This window comes from Ahaetulla prasina, chromosome 3 (assembly GCF_028640845.1).
Source record: "Ahaetulla prasina isolate Xishuangbanna chromosome 3, ASM2864084v1, whole genome shotgun sequence".
Lineage (NCBI taxonomy): Eukaryota > Metazoa > Chordata > Lepidosauria > Squamata > Colubridae > Ahaetulla > Ahaetulla prasina.
The window spans coordinates 103,024,888-103,043,631 of NC_080541.1; positions in this window are offsets into that span (position 1 = coordinate 103,024,888).

Sequence of the window (18,744 nt, forward strand, 5' to 3'; positions counted from 1 at the left end):
TCAACAGGTTAATGCAGTCTGTTATTAACACAGCTGCTTGCAATTACTGCAAGTTCAAGTCCCACCAGGCCCAAGGTTGATTCAGCCTTCCATCCTTTATAAGGTAGGTAAAATGAGGACCCAGATTGTTGGGGGCAATAAAAGTTGACTTTGTATATAATATACAAATGGATGAGACTATTGCTTAACACAATGTAAGCCGCCCTGAGTCTTCGGAGAAGGGCGGGATATAAATTCAAATTTTAAAAAAACCTCTATTCACAGAACAACTATGGTTCAAGGACTTCTAGTAAGATTCTGTTACAAGTTATGAAGCTTCAGGAACATTGTAAGACACCCTGTTCACTGCTAAGAAGGGCCTTGATTGAAGAATATAAAGCCATTACTTCAGTGGTGGGTTGCTCCTGGTTTGGCCCAGTTCTTGCAAAATGGTAGTAAAAGTGGTGGGAGGCTCTGCCCATGCACCCAGACATCATTGTGAACAATCTGCGCATGCGCAGAAGTGTGCACGCTCCCATTGGAAACCGGTAGTAAAGGTAAGTGGAACCCACCCCTGCATTACTTGATCAAGTACACTCAAATGGATAACATGCATACATTTCCATCATTGTATAAGGAGGACAGAAAGTTACCGGGTAAGATAATGATTTAAAAACATTCCTAGAATTTTAAAAAAATATAATATCATTTGTTTTGAAATAGTGTATAAGAAGATCTAGAGTTGCTCTCAAGTAGTTTCAAGTTTGCAACCTGCCTGTCCTCACAACAGATATTTATGAATGTTTTATGTTTATGTTTATGTTTATTCAAATTTGTATACCGCCCTATCTCCCTAGGGACTCAGGGCGGTTCACAGGCAAATAAAATACATATAAATACAAGATAAAATGTCCGTTAAAAAACTTATTAAATATAGCCCGATAATTAAAACAATATATATAATAAAACCCATTTAAAATCTAAATTTAAAAAACCTAGTCCAGCCCTCTGAGCGAATAGATGTGTTTTAAGCTCGCGGAAGGTTGGAGGTCCGGAAGTTGACGAAGTCCTGGGGAGTTCGTTCCAGAGGTGGGAGCCCCACAGAGAAGGCCCTTCCCTGGGTGTCGCCAGACGGCACTGCCTAGCCGACGGCACCCTGAGAGTCCCTCTCTGTGAGCGCACGGGTCGGTGAGAGGTATTTGGTAGCAGCAGGCGGTCCCGTAGATAGCCCGGCCCAATGCCATGGGCGCTTTAAAGGTAGTTACCAGCACCTTGAAGCGCACCGGAGCCACAGGCAGCCAGTGCAGTCTGCGCAGGAGAGGTGTCACGTGGGTGCCACGAGGGCTCCCTCTATCACCAGCGCAGCTGCATTCTGAACTAACTGCAGCCTCCGGATGCCCTTCAAGGGAGCCCCATGTGAGAGCATTGCAGTAATCCAGGCGAGGCGTCACGAGGCGTGGTGACCGTGCATAGGGCATCCCGGTCTAGAAAGGCGCAACTGGCGAACCAGGCGAACCTGGTAAAGCTCTCCTGGAGGCGGCGTCAAATGATCTTCAAAGACAGCCGTTCATCCAGGAGGCGCCCAAGTTGCGCACCCTCTCCATCAGGGCCAATGACTGCGCCCCGACAGTCAGCCGAGGACTCAGCTGACTGTACCGGGATGCCGGCATCCACAGCCACTCTGTCTTGGAGGATTGAGCTTGAGCCTGTTTCTCCCCATCCAGACCCGTCGGCTTCCAGACACCGGGACAGCACTTGATAGCTTCATTGGGGTGGCCCGGTGTGGAAAAGTACAGCTGAGTATCATCAGCGTAAAGCTGGTACCTCACACGAAGCCACTGATGATCTCACCCAGCGGCTTCATATAGATGTTGAACAGGAGGCGAGAGAATCGACCCCTGCGGGACCCCACAAGTGAGGCGCCTCGGGGCCGACCTCTGCCCTCCTGTCAACACCGTCTGCGACGGTCGGAGAGATAGGAGGAGAACCACCGATAAGCGGTGCCTCCACTCCCAATCCCTCCAACCAGGCGCAGCAGGATACCATGGTCGATGGTATCAAAAGCCGCTGAGAGGTCTAATAGGACCAGGGCGGAGGAACACCCCTATCCCTGGCCTCAGAGATCATCCACCAACGCGACCAAAGCCGTCTCAGTGCTGTATCCAGGCCGGAAACCGGACTGGAACAGGTCTAGATAGACAGTTTCCTCCAGGTGCTGGGGAAACTGACACGCCACCACACTCTCAACAACCTTCGCCACAAGCGAAGGTTGGAGACCGGACGATAATTACCTAAAATAGCGGGTCAGGAGGGCTTCTTGAGGAGGGGCCTTACCACCGCCTCTTTCAAGGCGGCCGGAAAGACTCCCTCCAACAAAGAAGCGCTCGTAATCGCCTGGAGCCAGCCTCGTGTCACCTCCTGAGTGGCCAGTACCAACCAGGAGGGGCACGGATCCAGTAAACACGTGGTGGCATTCAACCTACCCAGCAACCTGTCCATGTCCTCGGGAGCCACAGGGTCAAACTCATCCCAGACAATGTCACCAAGACCGCCCTCAGACGCCCCACCCGGATCCCCGCAATTTTGGTCCAGACCGTCGCGAAGCTGAACGATTTTATCGTATAGATAACCGTTAAACTCCTCGGCACGTCCTGCAACGGGTCATCTCGCTCCCCTGGTGAAGGAGGGCAGTCACCGGAACAGGCGGCGGGCGGTTATCTGCCGGCGCAATGAGGGGCGGGCGTAACGCCTCGCATCCCTCAGTGCCACAAGGTAGGTCCTAGTGTAGGACCTCGCTTGTGTCCGATCAGCCTCTAAATGACTGGACCTCCACAAACTCTCTAGGCGTCTTCTCCAGCGTTTCATCCCCTCAGCTCCTCGGAGAACCAAGGAGCCGGTTGGGATCTCGCGGGTCAGAGGCCGCAAAGGCACGACACGGTCCAAAGCCCCAGCCGCGGCCCGTTCCCAGGCCGCAACTAGTTCCTCAGTCGTGCCGTGAGCCAGACCCTCAGGAAATGGCCCAAGCTCCGTCTGGAACCTCTCCGGTTCCATCAGGCGCCTGGGGCGGGACCAACGTATTGGTTCCGTCTCCCTGCGGCGGTGAGTAGCGGTCGGAAAGTCTAGACGAAGGAGCGAGTGATCTGACCATGACAAAGGTTCAATGACTACATCCCTCAAGTCCAGATCCTTCAACCACTGACCAGAGATAAAAATCAGGTCCAGCGTGCCACCCCCAGTGTGAGTAGGGCCATCGACTACTTGGGTCAGGTCCAAGGCCGTCATGGAAGCCATGAACTCCCGAGCTGCTGTCGATGATGCGCCGGAAGATGGCAAGTTGAAATCCCCATGACAATAAGTTGGGGGGTCTCAACCGTCACCCCAGCCAACACCTCCAGGAGCTCGGGCAGGGCAGCTGTCATGTAGCAAGGAGCCAGGTACAGGACAAACAAGCCCATCTGACACCTATGACCCCACCTCACAAAGAGGGATTCACACCCGGCAATCTGAGGTACAGTGGTCTCCCTCGGCTCCAGGCTCTCCCTAATAACAACCGCCACTCCCCCACCCCTACCCTGAGCCCTCGGCTGATGAAGTGCCTGGAAACCCGGTGGGCACATTTCCACAAGGGGCACACCCCCTTCAGTGCCCAACCAGGTTTCCGTGTCGCCTATAAGGTCCGCGGCACCCCCCTGAATAAGATCGTGTATTAGGGGCCTTATTGACCACGGACGGGCGTTGCACAACATAAGCGAAGGCCCAGGCTCTGAAGGTCTTGACCATCCGGGAAACGGGAAAAGGACGGGGGATCGGGGCGCGCGATCGCCTGCAAACATCGAACGCGCGCCCCCCCAGGACGATACGATCCCCCCCTTCCGCCATATCTGCCCCTCCCACTTACCGTGCAAATAGGACCACCCTCACCGAGAGGAACGCAATCTCCCTCCATAACCTCCGAACCCATTAAATAACCGCCGCGAGCACACGCAAGGACTGGCACCCCACCCGGTGGGCTACCCCCAACACCCGCCCTAACCCTCCCACCCCTTAAAAACGCCCTATCTAAAAAACCCCAAAGGCTCTTTTTCTTCGCATGCCACCTCTGTGGGTCCCAAGACCCGTCATTGAGGCCTTATTATGGAAAACAGACTCTCTACCATTAGCTGTACAATACAATGACCCTTTTGGAGCACAAATATTGAAAGCCACAAGACTTTGCTACAAGACTCCAATTCCTATTGCTAGGATGTTCCCTGTCGAGAACAAGAGTTGATAATGTTGGAAATGAGACTTTTTGCCTTAAAGAGAGAGAGAGAGAAATTCACCAATTTTTATCTAAATAAGGCAGACACGTGGTATTTAGTTGGGCCTTGAGACTTAAGTGACTTGCTTAAATCCAGACTGTGAGCTTCACAACAGATAAAAGTTTATATCTAGATATCTTTTGCCCAAGATTAAAACTTTATGAACTATCAGGAATTTATGTAGACATCTCAATAAGTCCTACTGTATTTTGTGAGATTTATTGTTTGGCAAGGGTACACAGGATTGCATCTCTCAAGTAATGCATTTCAATAAAAAGCATGTAGGTATACTGTGGATTTCAGGGCTGACTTCAAGAGAAATCAGTGATCATTTGACCACTGAATAAAAGATAATACACATTTCATCTATTGTTTTCAAAATGCTATTCAAGCTTTATCCTCCAGACTTGAGAGATCAGTTTCAAAGATCAAGCTTTAATCTCCAGTATGATACTGCATTACTTTGCCTGATTACACCAAGGAATCACTCTTCTACTTAACTTATCTCAGCTTTGGTAAGCCCCATTGTTTTGGAAATCCAGTACTTTTGAAGCTTGTTTTCAGATGACTCTGAGCCTCAACTTAGGTGGCAAGCAGTCAGCTAATAATTGTTGCTTGTTTGGAAAGCACAAGGGATACAGCTCAGTAGAGAACCAGTATCATTTCATTAGCATATTGATTAACAAGGCTAAAATGGAAAAAAAACATGAAAAGAATGCAAAGGAAACCATTTGGATAGGTGAGAACAAGTAAGGAAAGCTGCTGCCAATGGAGAAATGAGTGCTGCATAAACATTTATCTTTCAGATTGTTGGGGGGGGGGGGGAGAAATACTTCACTGTCATAAGTCTTCATTCAGAATCAAACCATCTAACAATATTAAGCAACCATGTCATCTTTAGGCTGAAAACAAGTAGTCTCGTGATTATTTACATTGTCTATATTTTTCAGTTAATGAGTTTTGATTATGCCCACTTACCTTTTGTGACTAGTTTGCTAATTACATCAAACTATGAAAACAAATTCATCAAGAGGAGAGCAAAGAGTGGGACATCCTACAGGGAGAGCAAAGCAGGGGTCTCTCCTCCCTCACTTAATGCAATGTTTTAGGCCAAGTGTGAAAAGGCTTCAGAATTGCAAAGAAGCATTTGTTCATTCATCTCATTATTATTTACTGTTCTGATTAGCAGTGGCTCTCTAAGGATTTAGAGAAGATTCTTTTCCAGAGATGAGAGAGGCAAATCCCTGAATCTGCAGTTTTCTATACGACAAGTATTTATTTTATCTTGAGAGATCTTTCCTAGTCTTCTTCTCTCAGCTGAGATTGGAGAAGCAGAAATTGAATCTGGTGTACAAAAATCCCAAGTTGTGCCAGGCAGCATTAGGTTTCCTCACCTCTATCATGATATGTTTCTTTGGGATGCATGAAGATTTTGTACCAGTTAAGTGACAACTTTGAATTATTGAGTTATTGCAGGCATTTAAAAATGCTTACCTGTTTCCTGTCATTTTTTTAAAAAAATCCTATGCAAGCCTTGGGTTACAGGAAGGATGGTTGGCAACTGAGCACAGACTTTCATTAACAAGCAAGGAAGAACAAGGAAAGATATTTCTGCCCAGAATGTCAACAAATAGAATATAGAAGGAGGAAATTAGAGATATCACAAGAAAACTTATAAAGTAGGAGTACCCAAGTGAAATTACCGAATAGGTTTGATACAAGCAAAAGAAATTAAAGGAAAATGGAAAGATTACACTGAAACCCTTTACAAACAGGATTATAGGATAATAACATATTTTATATGGAAAAAATATTCAGGAACCAACTGCATGGGAATATAAAGTACCAGCAAAAATAGACTAGCTGTTAAGTAGGAAAGCACAAGATGAATGGATGATTGATTATGTGCTATCAAGTTGGTGTTGACTCTTACTGCCAACATAGATAGACTTTCTCCCTGATCTTTTGGGTCTCATCCTGTACCCATCATCACTATAACAGAACCTACCTATCTTGGCATTAGTTATTATCTTCTTTTCTTTCTTTCCACCTTTCACAGCATTATAGGCTTCTTAGCAAAGCTAGGTCTTTATATGACTTGTTCATAATATGAAAATTTTGATCCTGGTCATTTGCACCTTAGTGAAAACTCTGGACTGAAGGTTGATAAACTGTTTAAGAACTGTAGAAGCAGCAGCTAAAGTGCTAGCAGTTCTGTGTTTGCAAATGAAGCAAGATCGGGAAACTTGCTTAAGAGAGTGGATAGGTGTATATACCTATACTGAAAAAGAACCCCCAAATTGCCAAACACTGTATTAATTCTTTATATATCAAAGCATTGCTTAATATCTTATATAGCAGTGGTCCCCAACCTTTTTTGCACCAGGCAGGGACCAGTTTGGGGAAAAACATTTTTTTTCACAGACTGGATCTGGCAGCAGTGATGGGAGGTGGAATGGTTTCGTGTGCTATCTAGTTCCCATGCATGCGCAGATGAAGCTTCACTCACCTGTGCAGCCTGGTTCCTAGCCTGGTTCTATAGAAACAATCAAATTTCCCAAAAGGTAGAGGATAGCTAATATATCATGGATAATGGTGAAAGCAATCAAATACAAGGAGGTTTATCTTACAGCAAAGCCTCATGTCAGAATATGAAATATTGTAACTAATAGATGTGCCAGAATACATGATTATTCCTCTGAGGAATCTTTCGATGAAAAGGAAGCCACTGTAAAAACTGTATTTAGTCAAGAGTGGTTCAGAATGTGGGAAAAAGTGAGACAGGTTCCATATCGTTCCTGTATCCATTTAACTTACTCTGAAAATATAGTATAAGAGTAGCAGTACCAGAAGAAGACTGGAATTAAAATTGGAGGGTGACACACTAATAATCTGAAAAATACAGAAAATACCATCTTGTTAGCTGAAGGTAAAGAAATCTTAGAAGGAAATGGAAAGTGACAAAATGTCTGAATGATCAATATTAAAACAGTAATTTAATGAAACCAGCATATTTAATGAACTTATGATTAACATCAGATAATTGATAACTATAGATAAAGATGGACAGTGTGTTTGAGAAGTGAAAAAGAGATTATTCCTTGGAAGGAAAGTTTGTCATTGCCTTCTACCCTACAATTAATTGCTTTTTTACTTCTCTAGAACAGACAAGATCATAAAGGATAAGGACATTTCAATTACAACAAGGATTAGAACAGTGAAACCAATGGTCTTTTTAGTGGTAATGCACAACTACAGGAATTGGATATTAATTAAGAAAAACTGGGGGGAAAAAGATGTCTTCTGACTATGGATTTAGAGATGGTTATTAAGAGTACAGCGGAGGGCAGAAGAAACAATCAATCTTGGACCAAATGAAATTTGACTTGCAGCAATGATGAGCAAGCAGAAACTCACACATATGGATACATACTTTGGGAATAGAAAAAAAAATACTATACTTGGTAAGATTGAGGGAAATAGAAGAAAAAGAAGACAATGGATAATGAGGATGGATAAGATCAAAGGGATTGCTGGAGTACTGGATTGTTCTTGGAAAAGCTGGACTTCATTATGCAGTGACAAGGAGACAAATTTGACTCCCTTGGCACCAAACAAATTAATGCAAGTGGCAAAAAGAAAGTTTCCTGAGCCTTACTGTGATCTGAATGCAGAATTTCTGAATCGTATCTGGCATGGTTGATCCTAAGTAGTCTTCTAAGTTTTCAATTTCATCTTGTTCATAGTGTTTACCAAAGAGTAGGAGTGGAGAGAACATTAAGGCACTAATCCTAAATATATCTTTCAGGAAGAAACATCTTAGTGCTGAAGATTGTGCTTAGGTGACAGCCGTAGGGGCACAAAGTATGGGAAAGTATTATAAATACTGATAATGATGAAGAAAGAAAGAAAATCTCTTCCACTATAATGATCTGTCATTACTATCCTAACTGAAACTCATCACCAAAGAAAGGGGAAACAGACATAGCTGCTCTATAAATCCAGGTGTGCCCTTCAGGGCAGAACTGAAAAATGATGGCAAAGTGGGGGCTGAAAAAAAGTTTTCCTGAAGTTTGCTTTGACTCAACTTTCAAATGTCATTTCAGTTAAAAGTATGTTAGAGATATTTAAAGCATCACTAGTGGGGGAGGATAAGGCTACTAAATCATTATCACACCTACTCAACATTCTTTTAAGTACCTTGGAGAAAGTAATAGTTCCTATAGGACAGTGATGGCTAACCTTTTCTGGACTGAGTGCCCAATGTGTGCGCGTATGAATGCGCGTATGCGCGCCCGAACCTCAAAATGCAATTTATGTGCAGACCATGTGCACCCCCCCACATGCACACATGCCCCCCCATGCATGCCCCCCTTCACACTTCACCCCGGTGCATGTGCACACACCCCACACACATGCCCCACCCACTGTGCATGCACAGCAGAGACCCGACGACCAGGTGGCTGGCGCGAGGTGAACTCACATGCACAGTGGAGTTGAACTGGGGTGGCAGCTTGCATGCCCACAGAGAGGGTGCTGTGTGCCACCTGTGGCACGCATGCCATAGGTTCACCATTACAGCTATAGGAGCTGAAATTTAATCAATGTATGGCTGATTGAATGCTCAAAATATTTTATGCACTGTTAATTTATGGATTATGTTATCTTATTATAGGCTTTAATTAATTTAGATATTTTAATAGTGGTGGAGGGACATCAAAAGCAGTAGGGTTTTGTGTTTCCATCACTGAAGATAATGGTTGGGAAAAAAAACAATTTTGAAGGTACAGCATTATTTTATTACTTGGAAATTCAGTTGAATTTTCAAAAGGCTTTTGTCAAAACCCTTCACAAAAAGTCTTGGATAGACCTAGCAAGAGGAGAAGCTCTCTGATAAATCAATAATAATTCAAAAATAGTGAATAGATGGTTGAAAATGTGTAAGATAGAAGAAGGGGAGGGAGAATGTTTAACTTTATTAAATATGATTATGGTTAATTTTTGTAAATGACTTATTGTGGATATAAATGTGTAATTTTAGGGGTACTATATGATATATTAAAGGTATAAAGGAATAGGAAGATGGAATATTGTTTAATTTTGGAGGATAGATAGTAAAATTTAGGAACTTGGATTAAATATTATATTTAAGAGATGGATGTAATGTTAATTAGAATGTAATTGTTATAATAGATATATTGTGGATGATATAGGTGTAATTTTAACAATGTTATTTGACATAAGTAAGGTAAAGTGAAGATTTTAATTATTACAATTGACACTTTGGATATTTGTAATATTATTTGTTGTATATATAAATGTTAAAGATGTGAAAAGATGGACTATTGCTTACCCTGAAGGTTGGACAGAAAAATTAAAGAAACTAAGTCGGAAATATGAACTATTTTTGAGAGATTGCTAAGGAAGAAAGACATTTTAGAAGAAACCTTGGTGAATATTGGAAGATGGAACGTTGTTTTGATATTGATTGATGAAGGTTGGATATTAAAACTACGTACTTTATTCAAGAATAAACACTAACTCAATTGGAAACTTTGGAGAATTCTAGGAGTGGAATGGTCTGATATATAATGGAGTGGAAGAAAAGTATCTTCTTTGTCTTTGGAAGGAGTGGAGGTTTTAAGGAATGACTATGGATTATGATTTGTGCTAGATTTTAATTTTGTTGTTAGTTTTATACCCTGTACTCGGTTCTCGGAAGTCCTGGGGGTGGGGGAGGAAGGGAAGGGAGGGAGGGTAGAAAATGGATTGATAGTTAATGTACAAAGATGATTGAAGATGTATAATTAATGTAAGATCGGACCTGCCTGGTTACTACTTTAGAATGAAGGAAAGAAGGAGTAGAAGAGAAGGAGGAAGAGAAGAGGAGGAGGAGGAAAGGAAGGAAGAGGGAAGAGGAGAAGAAAGGAATAGGGAGGAAAGAGGAGAGGATGTAGATAAGAGAGGGGGAGGATGGTTATGGAAAGTAGAAGAAGGTAAAGAAGGAGAGTAAAAGGAAAAGGAAGGGGGTGGTGACCAGGCAGATCCGATTAATTGTATATGAGGGTACATTAAATATGTTATTGGATATGTTATTGGATAAGAATGTCAAAATAAAACTTTTAAAAATAATAATTCAAAAATAGAATGTAGAGATAAAATGAACAGTTCGCTCAAGGAGAAAAGGTGGGTCTTCCAAAGAATGACTACTGAATCTTGTGCTTTTTAATTTGTTCATAAATGATCTGAAATATGATCTGAAATTAAGAGTGAGCACTGAGGTACTGAAGGCATCAAATTAACTTGAGTGGTTATGACAAAGTGGGACAGTTAAGAACTCCTGGAAGACCTCTTCAGCCTGGAGAAATGGTTTTTAAAATGGCAAATATAATTTAGAGTAAGGAAGTGTAAAGTGATGCACATATAGGCCAAGAGGGAGGGGGAAGCAATTGGCAAATAAAGCTTTCTTCTTTTTCTTTTCCTACTAGTTATCATGCAATTTGATGGAAGAGAATTTCCTTCAGCAATTTTTCCAAATAAGAAGTGAATTTTGGAGAAATTCCCATGAACAGAGTGTAGGTTTTCCTGCACTTAGTAATGAGCTGAATAAATATTAACATGCAAATGTTCTATCTTTCATTGTACAATAATCCCTCCTGTGGTCTGCAGCCCCTCTAGCTTCCCCTGCTTCCAATAAGCCCAAAGGAAAAATGTCAGAAGGGATTGAATTGCTAATTGAATAAGATTACAGCTAAGAGGAAATCCTGCAAATAACTTTTGGAGGAAACATCCCACCCACTTCCTCTAACCACAAATTTAGCTGAGAATTTCAAAAGATTGAAATATTGAAGGCAAATTATTTAAATATTCCTATAGTAAATAGGAAAAAAAAAAGCAAGTTTGGGAAGGTGGCTAGAGAGATGGAAATACTCACCAAATGAGCAGAACCAATTCATATCCAGAAGCATTAGACTAAGCCCTGAAAATAACAGTAAATATATCTGGGCATTTCTGCCATTGTTCAAAAGGATAGAGGTGAAAAAACACACCTAGAGCTTTCATTCTCCTATGAAAGAACAATTGCTATATATAGGGAACTTTAGTTTAGGAAATAGACAAATATGGGAGAACATGATCAGGGCAGCACATAATATGTCCAATGTGAAGAAAAAATATTTATTTGTTAATATTAGAACTTGAGACATCTAATTATGATAAAAGTGTGTGTTTGTGTGTGTGTGTGGTGGAGCAGATTAAAGGAAAAACTTATTTATATCAAACTCTGCTATTAAATGCAGTGTTGCTTACTAACTTTGATGGCTTTAAAAGATGACAAGACACATTCATAGCACTACACTCATCATGGCTATTTGCAGGATCAGAGTAAATAAGCTTCACATCCCTAATTCGATAAACTGAAGGGCTTTCCAGTGGCATATACTTGGTCATTATGGGACCATGATGGAGAAGTAGACTTTAGGACTTGCCAATCAAAATTTTTATAGTTTTTGCTATATAATATGAAGTAGCAATAGCAATAGCATTTAGACTTATATACTATTTCATAGTGCTTTACAGCCCTCTCTAAGCAGTTTACAGTGTCAGCCTATTGCCCCCCCGAACAATCATTTTACTGACCTCAAAAGGATGGAAGGCGGAGTCAACCTCGAGGTGGTAAGGATCGAACTTCTGGCACTTGGCAGAGTTAGCCTGCAATACTGCATTCTAACCACTGCATCACCACAGGTAAAAAGTATCATTATCCATTTTACTCAAGTTAAGTGCATGACTTTCTTCAAACAGCTCTCACCACAGACATATTGACATTCTGCATTAATATGTGAATGTGAATTAGTAGTGAATGCTATTAATAACACTGAACAAAATATGATTTGTGGAGTAAATGGAAACACCCCTGAATTATGGGATAAAGAAATAGCATTGGCAAGTGTGACAAAGCAGAGCCCTCCCCCATAAATTACATTGACTGCATACAGACTCGCTTAGACCAATCTCTGCATTCAGATCAAGCAAGAATACAGAATAATTCATGCAGTATGACTTTACATAACCTATGTCCTCACATCAACTACTTTTCAGTAAAAGGAAAAGAAATAAGAATTGGGGCGGGGAGGAGAAGAAACAACAAGAACAATGATAAGAAATGATAATCTCAACATCTGAAACAGGAGACAATTGCTTTGGTGGTGATAACCTAGAAAAGTGAAGCAACTGATTCTCAAAGCAATGTAACATAGCCAGAGGTGTCAGCAGTAACCTCATTTGACTTAAGCTGGGCAATTTTAGTGAAGTGGCTAGTTTTCTCTTTAAACTTCACCCTTTCTGCATTTTTTTTCCAGCGCAACCCTTATTCTGCTTTATTATATCGAGTGCTACTGCATCTGGATCTGTCTACTTCTCTTTAGTTACTTTTATGGTTATGATCAGAGTGTAATGCATTTTTTCCTCAATGTTCTCCACGTAATGATCCCTGTCTCCCATTGAGTCCCACAGTGTAAATGAGATGTGACAATGCTGCAGTGCAGTAATGTTTAAATTGAAATGTCGTAAGGAAAAGCTGCACGCTCCAGGCCATTGATGTTACAATACAGTGGCTCAGAGAGTTATAGGAACGGCTTACATTGTTTACTAGTCGGAAATAAAGATGATCTTCAAGTGAGGGGAAAAATAGGAGTAAATGAGTGACTGAAAAAAGGCAAGGAAACTTCAAGTTTTAAAGTCTCCAGGTAATCAGTATGTGTAATACACACACACACACAAATATGGGTTATTTATAAGACTATATATATAGTAGTTTGGAAAAGCAAAGGATTATGTATAGAGTTGGTTATTCTTTAAGAGGAAAAATAGATTCTGTACCTCTTCCCCTATTTTTAATAGCAAACTCAGACAGGGGGAGTCACCTAGGGTTCTACTCAACGCAGGCCATCAAGAGAAACAAAAGGAAAAATATAAGTATATTTGGAGAAAAACTTATGCTTGCATTACCTGAGAGAAGCACTTATCCAAAACCCTCCACTGAGGAAAGAAAAAAGCCTTGTATGAGAAGATGGGGATAGATGGGAAAAGAATAAAGTGACATTTTATAGAAAAAAAATGCCTGACTTTTTAGAAGGAGCATACACTGTGCATTTCATGCAATAAATCATTAGCAGATCTTAGAGAGAACAATGCCTTCAAATGGAATTCAGTGGGATGGCTGAGGAAAGAGTGATTTGCATCATCTTTTTTTCTTAATATAAACTTCCAATCTGGAAGAAGCTCCTAATTAAAACAATAAAAACCTGTGCTTACTTCATTACCCCAGTTGAATGTCATCAGGAAAACCTTTACACTGTGATTATAGGAATTAGACAGAAGTTTCTTTGTTGCTGCCATACTTATCACCTAAAGAAAATGGTTCCTGTAGTTGTTCTTTGTCCTGTTATGTTTCAAGCAGTGGTGGGATTCAAGCAATTTAACAACCGGTTCTCTGCCCTAATGATTTCTTCCAACAACCAGTTTGCCAAACTGCTCAGAAAGTTAACAACCGGTTCTCCCGAAGTGGTGCAAACTGGCTGAATCCCACCACTGGTTTCAAGCCAACGTTTCTCAACCTTGGTAACTTTTAGATGTCTGAACTATAACTCCCAGAATTCCCCAACTATCATGATTGTGATTTCTTTCCCTTCATTTTCTTGAAGCTGTAATGTAACAGTGTTTGGTTTTGACAGCTAGGAGTGGTGGTCATTCAGATATAGTTTGCTACATAAACATTGCAACAAATGGGGACACAGTGTAAAAAAGATTATTCGGTCTCCCATTTCCCCACTCCCCCATTTTGTCTTTCTGCACCCTCTTCTGCTCCTCTCTTTCAGATCTTGCCTTCACTCCTTGCCAAGCTGAAATCCCTGCAAACAAGTTGCAGAGAAGAGACAGTAAAAGGTTTTTAAAAATCATAAGAACACAGCCTGAAAAACATATCATATCATGGGTACCCACGTATTGGATAAGCTATTTCATTTATGCATGGGATGGCTTGGACAACCTTATTATGTTGGTCCTGCTAGGAAGCCTATCCATTCACTTGTAGAACTATTTTCGTACATTTTAAAAACAGTAAATATAGCTTTTTCAAAAGTGTTTCATGCTACTGATTACACACAGAGACACACACTTTCTCAGAGAGAGAGAGAGAGAGAGAGAATTTGAATAATACATGACTGAAGCCAAAAACTATACATGAGAATGATTGTTTCTTTTCTCTGTGCTACCCTCTGTCAGAGGACTAAGAGACAATCAGGAGTTCTGTAATATGGCCTTGGAAACAAGCGATAGAGGTGAACTTTGAAAACTCTTCCTCCTTCAACAGACACCTATAACAAAAATGGTGCATATGATGGGGACACCACAATATTAGCTCCAAATACATTATCCCTGAGATTCTTTCCAAGCTGCTTTGCCTCTTTCTGTGTCCCCAATTTTTCTTTTACATTTCTGTTCTGAAGGAAGGAAGGAAGGAAGGAAGGAAGGAAGGAAGGAAGGAAGGAAGGAAGGAAAGAAGGAAAGAAGGAAGGAAGGAAGGAAAATACACACACACACACACACACACACATATATTCTACATAATAACTACATAATAAATATAATAAACTTGTATTTTTGAACATTTTCCAATAAAAATAAACAAGCTTAAAAATATTGAACTTCTGTAGCACTGGGCCATCAGTCATTTTGCTCCTTTTAACTTGCAAATCTTGTGGGATTGACTCTGGTGTAGTTCATAATGATGTCCTTCATAGAAAAACAGCTGCCGGTGCTCACCTGTGTTCTTGCCCAGGCAGAGACTGAGAGAAATTCCTCAATTTAGCAAACAAACTTAAGCCATTATTAGAAATGACAGGGGAACCTGATGAAATTGTACTTTCAATTGGAAAACAAAATTGCAATCAGGCCAACATGATTTCCTCGTGGTCAGACCACGCTAATGCCGAGTGGCGAAACACGGGCAAATGTATTTAAAAGTCATAATGGAGCATTACCCATGCAGTCTTCTCCTTTTATTGGCCCTTATTAATATAAAAACTTCAATTTGCATGTAAATGTGGTCAACTTTCATATCATCAAAATACATGAGGCCCAGGAAAGTAATGAATTGAAGTTTGATGCAGCAATTACGGACGTTTATAAAGAATTTTAAAGAGGTCATTCTAGCCCCGGCTGAGAAAATGAGGAAATCAACAGGGAATATTGTCAATATAGCAACAGTGGGGGTGGAAGCCAGTCCCAGGTGCTGGAAGGCCAGATGATGATTAATAGAGAGGGAGTATGAAGGCACTCACCCAGAAGGACTGGGCTGGACCCAGGCTCAGTAACAGCTTTCATGAAAAGGTTCTTGCTGGGTTCCCTCTCAGAGATGTGATCCAGCGGGAATAAAAGTAGCAAACGTTTATGAGCCAGAGCTGCACGGAAGGCTTAATTGGGCTCCACATCCTTTCAGCTCCCTTCAATACTTGTTATGCAGTTTAACCTTTTTTGCCCCCTCCCCATCCCCCTCCTCGCTGCCATCTTCCCCCCAAAGTCCCCATCGCCCCACCTTGGAAAGTCAGTACCCAAAAGCAGCTGGGATTTTAATAAGGCAAACTGGCTGGAGGGAGCTTGGCAAAACATCAGCTTAGTTGCCGAGCTGAGTTAAACTGCTGCTGCTGTGTGATGGTAAGATACATTCACTAGCCTTTTTACCCTTTCCACCCCAGATGTGGGACTATCATGTTTGGATACTGAACTCAGCTGAATTTGCAAAGAGGCTTCTTTTACCCATCCCTCCAAAATGTAACCATACACAAACGTAGTCCATCAGTTAGTTTTAAGTTACGTTGTAAATTTTTCAAAACACTTAACATATTTCCGTAGAAATTCATTAAACATTTCTTTAAATTTAATCTCAGTTACTGAAGATTTGAGAACCATAATAACTTGCTTCCAGCATTGAGTTCATTGAGTTTAAATTAGAGTTTAAAGCAGAGATGTTTGGCATCCCAGTCTGGTCACTTACAAATTTAAGTCTATTTAAGAGTCTTCACTGTGTCTTCACCAGGTATATTAGTCGGGACCCACAGTAGAAGAGATGCCCACTAGAGACACTTTGAACTCCAGAGAGGACTTATTAGATGTCAACCTAATTTTCACTGACAAACCCCATATAGTAAGGGCTTCAGGCTATAGCACTTACTGCATATTATTACATTAAGAGATGTCAGAAAGAAGTCTTCAAGATTATAACTCTCCACTGTATAGTGGACATTTCTTTTTGTCTCTGCTGATAAATGAATGAATATAACCAGTTGTAGGTTGAATATTTCAGTGAATGCTAGACTTTAGCCATTATTCTATGCAGTTTCTGCACATTGAAAAAAATGTTATAATTGAGTTGTTTTACTCTCTTTACTTCATATGAGCCTGACAATTTGGCCCTAAAATTGTCTTATGTAAAAGCGCTAAAGATTTCTCAGCTTCAGCCATAAAACAGCATCTGTCACAGAATGACCACATTAGATCAAATTAGACCACCATCTAGTGAGACCATAAGATTAGTGAAGACAGCTAAATGAAACAAAGGATAATTTTGAAACAATTTTAATAGGAAGCAAGGGCCATAAATAGTATTTTCTTTGCAAATAAACTGGGTGCTTTGTGTGTATCCAGTAAAAATTGGAAATGCTGGAAAAAACAATTAAAATAATTGGAAATGCCCCTGCCTGCCCTCCCCCAGAGTACCCAGTTCTTCTGGAAATGGAACTATGGTAGATATCAAAAAATAAAAGGTTCTTATAGAAAAAAGGAAAATTCAGTAGAAAATAATATTTTTGGTGACTTTTCCTGATGGGAACATGGATTCTGGTTGTAAATCCTATGAGTTTTAACATTGTCAGTCAGTAGGAAGGGGGGGAAATTAAGTTAAAGCAAACTGTACCTTGTGTTTATAGTGCGGATTTCATTTTAATTATAAATGGATGAACAAACAGTAGAAGAAAACAAAACAAAACAAGAACAGATCCACAGGGGCTTAAGGTGCCATTATTGACTTTTGAAATCATGTTGAATAAGAAAATATTCCTTTCTTATGAAGACAGTACTTATAGACCTAAATTCTTAACCTCTTTATTCTGCTTGATTATCACTCAGGTCAATCAATATGAAAAATCAAAACTGGAGTAAATAATGTAACAGAAATCAATTCATCTGGAAAGCCAGATTAATTTGAAAGAGTATTGTGTTTCCACAATAATTCTTTCTTAATTCTTTTTGCTCCTGTTTTTTGCTTTGTTATTGCTGCTACTGCTAGTTTTCAAAGCTAATTTTCTATTATACCATTTCAAGTAATTCTGAGATTACTTAACTATTTTCAGTTACGTTAATTAAAGCAAACAGATAAGCAATTGCATTCAAGATTCAGTAAATTAAGTCAGAAATACCTCTTGCTGTTAGATAATTTGATTTGATGATAACAAGCTAGCAACTAACTAATATCTTATAGGAAAAAATGATATTATTCTCAATTTCTTTGGTCATGGGTGCATATTTTAAATTCAGAAGGTGCATCCCTTCAGAACAAGAGCACTGAAATGCTGGAAACTCAACATTTCTTCATGCTTTATTTCTTTGGTATGCCTACAGACAATTTTCCCCCTCAAGGGATAGCAAACTAAATCAATGCATATATTTCTCAGACCTCTGAGACTCAGCCTAAACATTTGCAACTTTTGCTAATCGAAGTGGTAAGTGATAAAAGGGCAGCTGTTCTTATGAGAAAATGTCCGAGTACAGTGAGTTAAAGTTTTGGTTTTTTTTAAAAAAAATGTTATTTTAGCCTTCTGCTGCAGAAATGATTTTTCACATGCTCAAAGAACAAATAATACATTTCACAAATCCATTAAAAACTCACCACAAAAGAGGCAAAAATAGGGCAGACTCTGCATCTGTCTTTCTAATATGATTTTGGAAACAATCAAGAACTGAGTTTATGTCAATAAGGGAGAAAGAATTCTCCACAGGATGCCACATTATAGGATAGATTTTTTTTTTTTATTGGCCAAGTGTGATTGGACACACAAGGAAGTTGTCTTGGTGCATATGCTCTCAGTATACATAAAAGAAAAGATACCTTCATCAAGGTACAACATTTACAACACAAATGATGGTCAATATATATGGTGTTTTTTTTTATTATTTGCATTTATATCCCGCCCTTCTCCGAAGACTCAGGGCGGCTTACACTATGTTAAGCAATAGTCTTCACCCATTTGTATATTATATACAAAGTCAACTTATTGCCCCCAACAATCTGGGTCCTCATTTTACCTACCTTATAAAGGATGGAAGGCTGAGTCAACCTTGGGCCTGGTGGGACTTGAACCTCCAGTAATTGCAAGCAATGTGTTAATAACAGACTGTCTTAGCAGTC